The sequence below is a fragment of the Physeter macrocephalus genome, unplaced genomic scaffold (genome assembly GCF_002837175.3).
Source record: "Physeter macrocephalus isolate SW-GA unplaced genomic scaffold, ASM283717v5 random_217, whole genome shotgun sequence".
In the NCBI taxonomy this organism is placed as follows: Eukaryota; Metazoa; Chordata; class Mammalia; order Artiodactyla; family Physeteridae; genus Physeter; species Physeter macrocephalus.
Window position 1 is genome coordinate 1 of NW_021145503.1, and position 9,944 is coordinate 9,944.

General features: G+C 45.7%; 1 long non-coding RNA gene across 1 annotated transcript; it reads left to right on the forward strand.

Moving 5' to 3' along the window:
• The first annotated feature begins 901 nt into the window (after positions 1 to 901).
• LOC114484961 (uncharacterized) lies at positions 902 to 9,080 on the forward strand. The gene is made up of 3 exons (XR_003678375.2): positions 902 to 3,900; positions 4,285 to 4,557; positions 9,034 to 9,080. It is a non-coding gene; the product is annotated as an uncharacterized lncRNA (long non-coding RNA).
• The last annotated feature ends 864 nt before the right edge of the window (positions 9,081 to 9,944 follow it).

The following is a 9,944-nucleotide window of genomic DNA, read 5'->3' on the forward strand; positions in this document are numbered from 1 at the left end:
GGTGGGGGTGTAGGGGCGGGGCTTGGGCTCTGCGCAGCAGGAGGGAGGCTCCGAGGGCAGAGGATTAGGCCCGCAAGCCCAACAGGCTCCCCGGTGCCTAAGTGGACAGGAAAAGCGCTGTGTTCCGTTCCGTTCCTTCGCGCCCCTCCCCCACCGTCTCCTCCAGGGTCCACCCCCGTCTTCGCTGGACCCCTAACTGTGGGTGGGTCCCGCTGGGTGTAGGAACTCCTCCCCTCCCCCAACCGCCCCTCAGGGGTGCCGTCGCGGAGGGCCAGCCTTTACCTTTGCTCCCCCTTCTCTTCCTCCCACTCCCTCAGGACCCGCGCGGCTGGAGGGGGCCTCGGTGGGCAGAGCATCAGGCCAGGGATCTCAGCAGGCTCCCGGGGGCCCATGTGGGCAGGGGAGACCTGGCCACGCTCCCTTTTGATCCTCTGCCCTCCCAGCGGTTCCCCAATTTCCCCCTTCCGGCGTGGGATCCCGTGCCCTCCCCCATACGCCCCTCAGGGGCATGGTAGGTGCCCTAGTTGTGAAGAGACGTGAGTTCCGCGCCCTCCTTGTACCCAGGAGCCTTCTGTGTGTTTTATGGTGCGTGTGTGCTAGAGATCCTGCATGGTAGGTACAAGAAATAGAATTGCTGGGTTACGTGAGTCTACAATTTGCTAGTAATGCAGATTTTTCTACTTTTTCTGACTTGAAACTGCTCCAATATTTTAAGAGTATATTTGATCTTAAAACACTCTCTTCGGGCTTCCCTGGTGGCGCAGTGGTTGCGCGTCCGCCTGCCGATGCAGGGGAACCGGGTTCGCGCCCCGGTCTGGGAGGATCCCACGTGCCGCGGAGCTGCTGGGCCCGTGAGCCATGGCCGCTGGGCCTGCGCGTCCGGAGCCTGTGCTCTGCAACGGGAGAGGCCACAGCAGAGGAAGGCCCGCATACCACAAAAAAAAAAAACAACAACACTCTCTTCAAGGTCACCAGCTGCCTCCATGTTGCCAAATCCCGTGGTCTTCATCTTGACCTATGAGCAGCTTTTGACACAACTGTTCCCTCTCTCTTCAAGACACATCCTTCACCTGGATTCTGGCTGATATTTTTTTCTGTTTGCTGGACTGGCTTCCTCTTCGCATCCTATAAATTCCCATGTGGGAATGCCAGGCATTTGACCCTCATAATAATCCTGTGAGATGGGTATTATTACTCTTATTTTACAAATTAGGAAACTAAGACTCACAGATTAGGTAACTGATTCAAACTTATAATGAATATGTCTGACATCAGAAGCCACATTCCTTCACGACCCCCTTAGTGTTTCCTGTCTTGATAACCGTACAAGATCAATGTTTCTTCAGGAATGGTCTGAACTACCTGCCCCAGAATCACCTGGACTGTTGTTTGGAAGAATCACAGAGTCCAGACCCATGGAATCAGAGTTTCTGGCAGTGGAGCCCACCCCTTGTCTGTGCAGCAAGCTCTACATGTGATTCTGACGTCATTCGTGCTTAAGCCCCTTCCCCCAGCACCCCTCCCCACGGCTGATGGGTATCTCTGAGACAGGCCCGATTTCCAGGATTGATCTCAACGTTTCTGCCACATGCTCTGTACTCCATTATAGGGGAAGAATGAAACAGATGAGCCATGGATTGACACTTTCTGGGTGGCTCTCTTAAACTGAGAATAGTCTGAACAGGAGCTGCACGGTCACCCAGACAGGACATTGGCACATCAGTAGGGTGATGGGCCCTGTACCATCTGGAGACCACGTTTGCTAACCATTGTCACTGCTTAGAGAAGATATTACACAGTTCAGGTTGGGCTTTGAGGAGCATTTCAGAGCAAACTTTGGTCCGTAGATGTGGCTATTGAAATCATTCATTGAAACATTCACTGAGTGTTTTCTATCTGCCAGACACTATGTAGTTGCAAAGTGCTTTGCGTGTAGTATTATCTAACAACGCTATGAGGTGGGTAGTAATATTATCGTCATTTGGTTGCTACAGAAGCTGAGGCCGGTTGCTCAAGGTCACAGAGTTCCTAAGTGTTGGAGCCAAAACTCAAATCCAGGCCATGGTGTGGAATATTCAGTAGCTGTCTGACTGAGCTTCAGGATGCCAAGTCTTGGGCTCAGTGAGCTGAATTGTCTTCTGATAGTTCTGGCTGAATGGATCAATGGACCCTTCAGCCATTCAGCACTTATACGTTATTGAGACCCTCTAGTGGAATCCCAGGGTGAGAAGAGATACTTGCTTCCAGAAACTCACAGCATAATTAGGGAAACAACTCACATGCAAGAAATTGTAATAACACAGAATTGCTGGGCTTTTCACCCTGTGGGTTTGTGTGTGAGAGTATGTGTTAGTGTGAGTGTTTATGGGTGTGTGTGTGTGTGTAACAGGAGCAGGGGTGTGGGAAGAGAAGGCAGTGCTTAAGGGGGTGGGGGTAGGAGAAGTGATGTGGCTCCAGGACCCGGTTCAGGGGGCCTGGGGATTCAGGGTCCTCCCCGAGTGGTGAGACAAGAGGATTCTACGTGGAGGTGACACTCAAAGTCAAGTGACGGCACCTTAGACTATCTGGGGAGCCTTTAAAAATACCAGTGCCTGGGCCCTACCCACAAAAATTCATTTCATCGGGCCAAGCAGGGGATAGGAGAGAGAGAGACAAGTCATTTTTAGAAGCCCCCTTCATAAGTCTGAATATCTGGACTGAAAACTGCACAAGGGCATGCCTTCCCAGCCTCTTCCAGGCCCCCCTGTTTGGAATCCAAGCCACAGACCTTTCAACAGACTTCCTGGTGCAGGACCTTCTTGTTCTCTCTTTCCTGTGACTGAAAGGTTGGATGACCATGTACACGCCTGCTAGGAGAGGCCACCACCTGTTGCTGTAAATCTGGTGCAGTTTCATCATCGCTTTGCCCGACGTATTCTCGGTATCTTATATCTACATGTGGATGGATGGTCTGTTGTTTTCTGCCTTGTGGAGCTTGTGCAGTCACAAGGGGATGTGTGCTGTGTGCTGTGATGCCGCCGGGGTTTTTGCCCTGTAAATATAGGCTGGGTGAGTTTATTTATAGGAAATGAGGATGGTTACCTTTGATCGTTATTCACTGGAGCAGGTTTTCGCGTGTCTCTTCTTTCTTTAATTCATTGCCGGGGAAAGATTTTCAAATAAATCACTCTTGTGAAGTGAATTCTAAGCACTTCAGGGAAATTCTTCCTATGTGGGAGCTTCATCGAGGTTTGAGCAAATGATCGGAAATCTCCCCAGAGTAATTAGAAAGATGGGAAACCTGGGAGAGAAGAGCTTTGTAGATGTACTTGACAATGCCTTAGACAGTGGTTCTCAATTTTGGCTGCAACGTTAGAATCTTCCAGGGAACTTAAAAATCAAAACAAACACAACAAAACTCCCCAATCCCAGGCTGCACCTTGGAACAATTGAATAAGAGCCTCTGGGACACGGGACCTGGCATCAGTACTTTTCAAAGCTCCTTAGATGATTCCATTGTGTAGCCAAGGTTAGGAACCATTGGGTGAAGGGATAAGAGAGGCTTAATAAAGAAGAGGGAGCCCCAATAATTTGCAAGAAAGAAAAGGAAGAAGGCAAGATTAGGGAACAGTCATGTACAGCAGCTTTGGAATGTCATAGTTAAGTCCTGCCAGTTCCAGGAACTCAGCTTAGCCTTAAGAAACTGATGGCCAATCTCCAAACATCCTTGCAGTCTTCAGTTCACGAGCCATTTGCATCACGAGGCCCAGGGTACATGTGAGGGCTGATAATGAGAGGAGCATCCTGCTTCTTCTGTGCCCCTTGGCCCAGGGAGGAAGGGAGAAGGGACTTCAAGATCACTCTGATTCTCTACGCGGCCAGGGATCCGAAAAGATCACTGCCAAAGAGGGTTAGGAAAGTGTGAGTGTGGGGAATGTGTGATCGCTCTCCAGGGGTCGGGTCCAGAGAGCCCTGGCTTCTGCCTTTGTGGTTCTGCAAGGGGAGCAGGTGGATAAAGTGACACAGACAAGACACGAGTCCATCATCTGAGATCTTAGCTGAACAGGCGTGGTCTGTCTGGTCAGGATGTAAGCAGTCAGCTGGGGACACTTTATTTTTTTATTTTATTTTTTTGTGGGGACACTTAAAAAAAACGTTTCATTTGGAGATAATTTCAAACTTATGCATTTCAAACTTACAAAAGAGTTGCAAGACGAGTACAAAGAACTTTCTCACCATTCGCCCAGATTCCCTAACTGTTAACTTGTAACCACATTTGCTTTATCACTCCCTCTCTCTCTCTAGATGTATATATATATTTCTGAACCACTGAGGTTCAGAAAACCCTTTACTCCTGAACACTTCAGCGTATATTTCCCGTGAGCAAGGACAGTCTCTCACATAACCACAGAACTGTGGAAATAAACAAAGACCCACCAAATGAAAAAAGCAAAGGTTATTTATTCTGAGCTTGCTACAGCAAGGGAGTCGGCCACCATCACTTGAATTTTGAAAGAGATGCAAAGAAAGGCGGAGGAGTTGAGAAAGCTTTATAGTGGAGAAAAGGGAAGGCTTCAGGTATGCACTGATTGGAGGCTGTTGGCGTGGGGATGCTGGAGGCGGGCTAACTAGAAGCGGGGGATCCACGTGATTGGTTAGGGGTGCATGATTGACTTTCTCTGGTTGGTCCGAAGTTGGAAGCAGGAAGAAAATTTAGGGAAGTTGTCAGTTATTAATCAAGTCCTGGTCATTTGGGGCCAGTTGTCACAGAACTATTGTTTAGCTTCTCGCATTGTCACTAGAGAGAGCAATCTGATTTCCTGCAAATCTGACTTATAGCAGGCTGGGTACCTGGGCTGTTCATTGTAGGTAAGGGCTTGGTTTCCTGGGCAGGTGGCTACAGGTTGTGGGTCAAAATTTTTTCAAGATATGGTCTGGCCATTGTCTATTTGCATTTTGCAGTATAACCATCAAGTTCAGATTTAACTTTAGGGTAAAACACTGTTAGCTAACTCCATATTCAAATTTTGCCAGTTGTCCCAATTATATCCTTTACGGCAATATCCCCCCCAGTCCAAAACGCAGTGGGGGATCATTCATTGCATTTAGTCATCATGCCTCTTTAATCTCCTCTAATCTGGAACAGTTCCTCAGCTTTTTTTTTTTTTTTTTGTCTTTCATGACACCGACTTTTCTGAAGCATACAGGCTAGTTGTTTGTGGTGGGAAAACTCTTGAAGACACACGTATCTCAGCTGACAGCGAACGTGTGTCAACAGCCAGTGCCCCTCCAGGCCTTGCTCCTTGACTCCTGTCCTAGAGATTCCGGGAATTGTTTGGGTTTACGCAGCTCAGGTAAGGAGATAATTAGCCCTTCAGCGAGGACGTGGAAAGTCACATCTCCATGCAGCGTGGAGGAGAAGCTTGTAAACAGAGAGTGGTACCCACAGTCATGTCCTTTCGCAGCTAATCCTTTGTAAGGCCGAGAGAGTTTGTGAGACATGTTTTGGTTCCATTTGTAGAAATATGTTCTTTCATTAGCTCGGTTTCCCTCTGCATTTTACGTACGTGGACGCTGGTTTTTGTTTTGCTTTTTCCACACTACCTCTCCTCCCTGTCTCCTCCTCACTCCGGTTTCCCATCTTTGCAAAGATGCCAGAACCATTTTCTAGGAGAGTGTCGGGGTGCCGTTCTGCAGGCTGTGGTACGGTGGCAGCCATTTGTCCGGGATTGTTGAAATTGGCCTGTGTTCTTTAAGAACATCAGGGACACAGAGAAGGTTTTGTCTGGGGCCTGAATAGCTTTGGGGGCAGGGCTGTCACTCTGAAAACATTCACCCCTCAGTCGCTCCAAGCTGCTGTCAAAGAGCGATTTCTGGATCTGTCAACAGCCTGAATCGTAGTTAAAATCCCCTGTATCTTCATCCCTCTTAATACACTGAGCAGTAACACGTTTTTATTTATGGGGGGATTAGACTAAGATAAGTTTGCTCTGTGCAGTGGTTAAGATTATGGTCTTTGGTGTCCAACTGTCTGGCTTCAGTCTTTGCTATCTAACCATGTGTCCTTGGGCAAATTGCTTAACCTCGGGTTCCACAGCAGTGAAATGGGCAAATATTAGCTGTTTTATCGGGTCAGAGTGAGGATTAAATGTCATGATAAATGATGGCATTTAGCACAGTGGTTGGCAAATAATGGGCCCTCACTGGATGTTAATCATTAGTACTACTTTGCTTATCACCTAAGTGGAAAGTTAAAACTCACTTGCTAAAGCTCATTGTCCGTGGTCATTGTAGAAAGAGTAGAGGTTTTGGTGTCACCCAGGTGTGGGTTTAAATCCTGGCTGTGCCCATCACAGCTGGGTGATGCTGGGCAAGGGGACCTCTTCTGAGCCTCAGTGGCCCCTGTGTGTAGAATGGGAATGATAAGTCTTGTCTCGGCAGACTTGTCACATCCAGCGAGAGACTCTAGCACGGCGCCTGGCGCCTAGTGCAGAGTGGATGCTTGATAAAGGCAACTGCTGATTATTTTCTTCTTTTCTCCCCCTCCTAACCCCTGCTGACCCCACATCAGCTGAGTCTCATTTCTCGAAAAGGAGAGAAAGCACTCATTTTGACTTGGGTCAGAGCAGTGATGGGACTAGCATTCCTGAGGATCATTATTTCTGGAGTAATTTACCATTTAATAAGTATCCACAAGGGTCTAAAAAACTCTCACTATGATGGACTTTTTGCAGTTTTTCTTTAGCCCCAGCCAAGGGAAAAAATGTGAAATGGAAAAAATTCGTTTTTCTGTGCCTTGTCCATGGCCTCTCTTTCCTTTCGGTGCCTCCACAATGGTGGTCCAGAGCCTTATGCCTTCCCCTGCTCCAGCAGGGTCTCCCACCACGTTCCTCTCCTCCCTTGAGAAGCCTCCATATTCTAGAACTTTCCCTCCTCATCATCCTATTTAAATTACTCATCTTCTGTGGCTTCCTTTAGGACCTGTGAGAAGATGAATAAGCTAAGCTGGGAAGTTCGTTTGAGCTAAGGGGCAGTGGGTAGTTGATGATTGATGTGTCACTCTTTTCAGGGAATTAATGTGTATTTTAAACAAAGACCTTCAATCTTGGAATCCTAGATTTTTTAGGGTGAAGAGAATTTCCCAGGTTTGTACTCTTCATTTTTCTCTTAAGTTCAAGACCCCATATTTAGCAGCAGAACCTGGGTTACAAGTCAGGTCTTCTGATTTCTAGTCTGGATTTCTTTTCATGTGAAAATAGAGTTATGTTGGAAATCTTGGGATCCAAGGTAGACAAGCTGGGAAATTAGCTTTGGTCAGACAGACTGATCAGTGCCCCCTTCTCCATGCTGAGCCAGGGCCAAGGGCTGTGACGTGCCTTGAATGTAAACTGCCCACAAAAATGTGCCACAGAGTCAGCCAGTAGAACCTTGGGAGGGTGAGTTTCAGATTTCCATTTTTTTAAATTTAATTTTTGAGTTGGTTTTATTTTCCAGATTTAAAAAATAAGCTTTGTTAATTTGCACAGGGAAGAATAAATAGATTCTAAGTTACAGGAGAGGTCATTTTTATTCCAAACATCCAAACGTATTCAATTAAACCCTCATTTAAGAATGAACTCTTCTTTCCTCAGTGCCCAGGACCCTGCAACTCCCCTGAGCCTCTAAGTTTGCCTGGTACAAAGAAGGAGCCATGCATTGCTTTTTTTTCTCCTTCAGTGCTTTTTTAAAAGAGTTGACGTATACACTGCTCATTATGTCTGAGATTCACCGACGTTGTAGCCTGGAGCAGTTGTTTGTTTCTTCCTTAATGTGGCTAGAACTTCATGATATATGTATATTGTGCTTTATCCATTCTGCTGATGAACATTTGGGTTATTTGTAGTTTCAGGCAACTATGAATAAAGCTGCTATAAACATTTTAGAAAATGATAATATAGTTGCTGCAAAATATTATGTAAGTATTTATATACTGGATATAATATAATGATTTACAGTTTTAAAAGGTATACCCCATTTATAGTCATTATAAAATATTGGTCCTCTTCCCAGTGTTGTACAATGTATCCTTGTAGCTTATTTTATACCTAGTAGTTTGTACCTTTTATTCCCCTACCCCTATCTTGCCCCTTCCCCCTCCCCTTTCCCCACTTGTAACTACTGGTCTGTTGTCTGTATCTGTGGGTCTGCTTCTTTTTTGTTATATTCACTAGTTGTATTTTTTAGATTCCACAGATAAGTGACATCATACAGTATTTGTCTTTCTCTGTTTGATTTATTTCACTTAACATAACACCCTCCAAGTCTATCCATGTTGCTGCAAATGGCAAAATTTTGTTCTTTTTAATGACTGAGTAGTATTCCAGTGTGTGTGTGTGTGTGTGTGTGTGTGCGTGCGCGCCCACGCACGCACGCACGTATCATATGTTGTTTAGCCATGCATTGCTTTAAACCCTATCATCTCACTGCTATGAGCCTGAAGCTTTAACTACTAGTTACCCCAAGGGATTGCTTCTTCCAGTATCCTATAAATTGCAAAACTGAAACATGAAGGATAATAATAAAAATTCTCCCCTACTTAGTGCTGCCAGAAGGATGAATCATGATGAGGTGTGAGGAGGGTCCGGAGGGCATGGATATTGGGAAGGGTGTGTTTTGATGGAGGGGTGGGCAGATTGAAGAAAGAGGAGGAAAACACTTCTGGAGCTTAAGTTACTTCCTAAAGAAGCTATTTCTAGGTGAGGAACCTTAGTGTGGGGAAGACTGAGGAACAGAAGGGCAATATGAAGACAGAGGGTAAAGCAAGGAGAGGTATTATGAAACACAGAGTTGGGAGAAGTTTGCTGAAGTAAATGTCACCTGCTTTCCAAGTTGGCTAGCATTGACCCCATATTTGAAAACTCCAGGCTTGTCACTCTGAGTCTTATCAAGTACTCATTTATATAGTATTTGCCTCTTTGGACTGGCTGTGGGAAAAAGTGAATAGTCCACCAACTTAACTTACAGAGATTTTTTTTTTCCTCTCTTTTTCTTGTTCCCAAATAAACCTTCAAGCAGGAAAGAACACACAGACCTTGACCCGATTCATGTCTAACTAGAGCAGGACTGTGGGAGTCCAGTGCCTGTAAATCAGCTTTCCTATCTGAACTCCTCAAAGGAAATCTTCCCCACAAAGCAATCGCCTCACTAGAGTTCACACATACTGACCAGCCCTTTGAAATTCTGTCTGCAGATACTGGCAGTCACAGCCAGCTTGTCTTACTGAGAGAATCCTGTTGTCTGTGATATAATCCAGAAGAATCCCCAAGGTGGCTGATGAGATTTGCCTTTTGGAGAAAAAATATAGCAAGGACCAGAACACATTTCACATTGCAGTTTAAAGAGGTCTTTAATCTCGCAATCCTAGATACTTCAGGATTCTAAAATTGGGGAGATGATTAAGTCTTCAAGTTCAATTTAGAGAGAACTGTGGGTTCATGAGGATTCAAGCACCACCATTCCTCTACTGAGTTTTTTTTTATTGATGTGGGCTTTTCTTCACCTTGAGATCCAACCAGTTTTTAGGCTACAAATAGCTAACACTGGATTGTCAGGGGCTCAAGTCAAGGCCAGTTTGGCAACGCAGGGGGAGGGAAAGTCTAAGTGGATGTGTGTGTGTTGTTTCTCTAAGTTGTGTATCCAAATCATGGTTTTAGTCCATGATATCAGAAGCACCTGGGATGCTTTCTTACAATGTTTGCTTAAAATATCCCTAAGCTCTACCCAGTCTGACTGGATCAGAACTTTAGGGGAAGGGTTGTAGCCCAGAAATTTACATTTGACACAGTTTCTCCATGTGATTCTAATGCACACCAAGGGTTGCTTTTAATGAGACTCAGCTCCTAAAATTTCCAATATTTTGTTTATCTCCAACCGAAATTTCAAATTGTTGGGAGAGAGACTGTGGTTGGCTCATGTTCCAATGATCC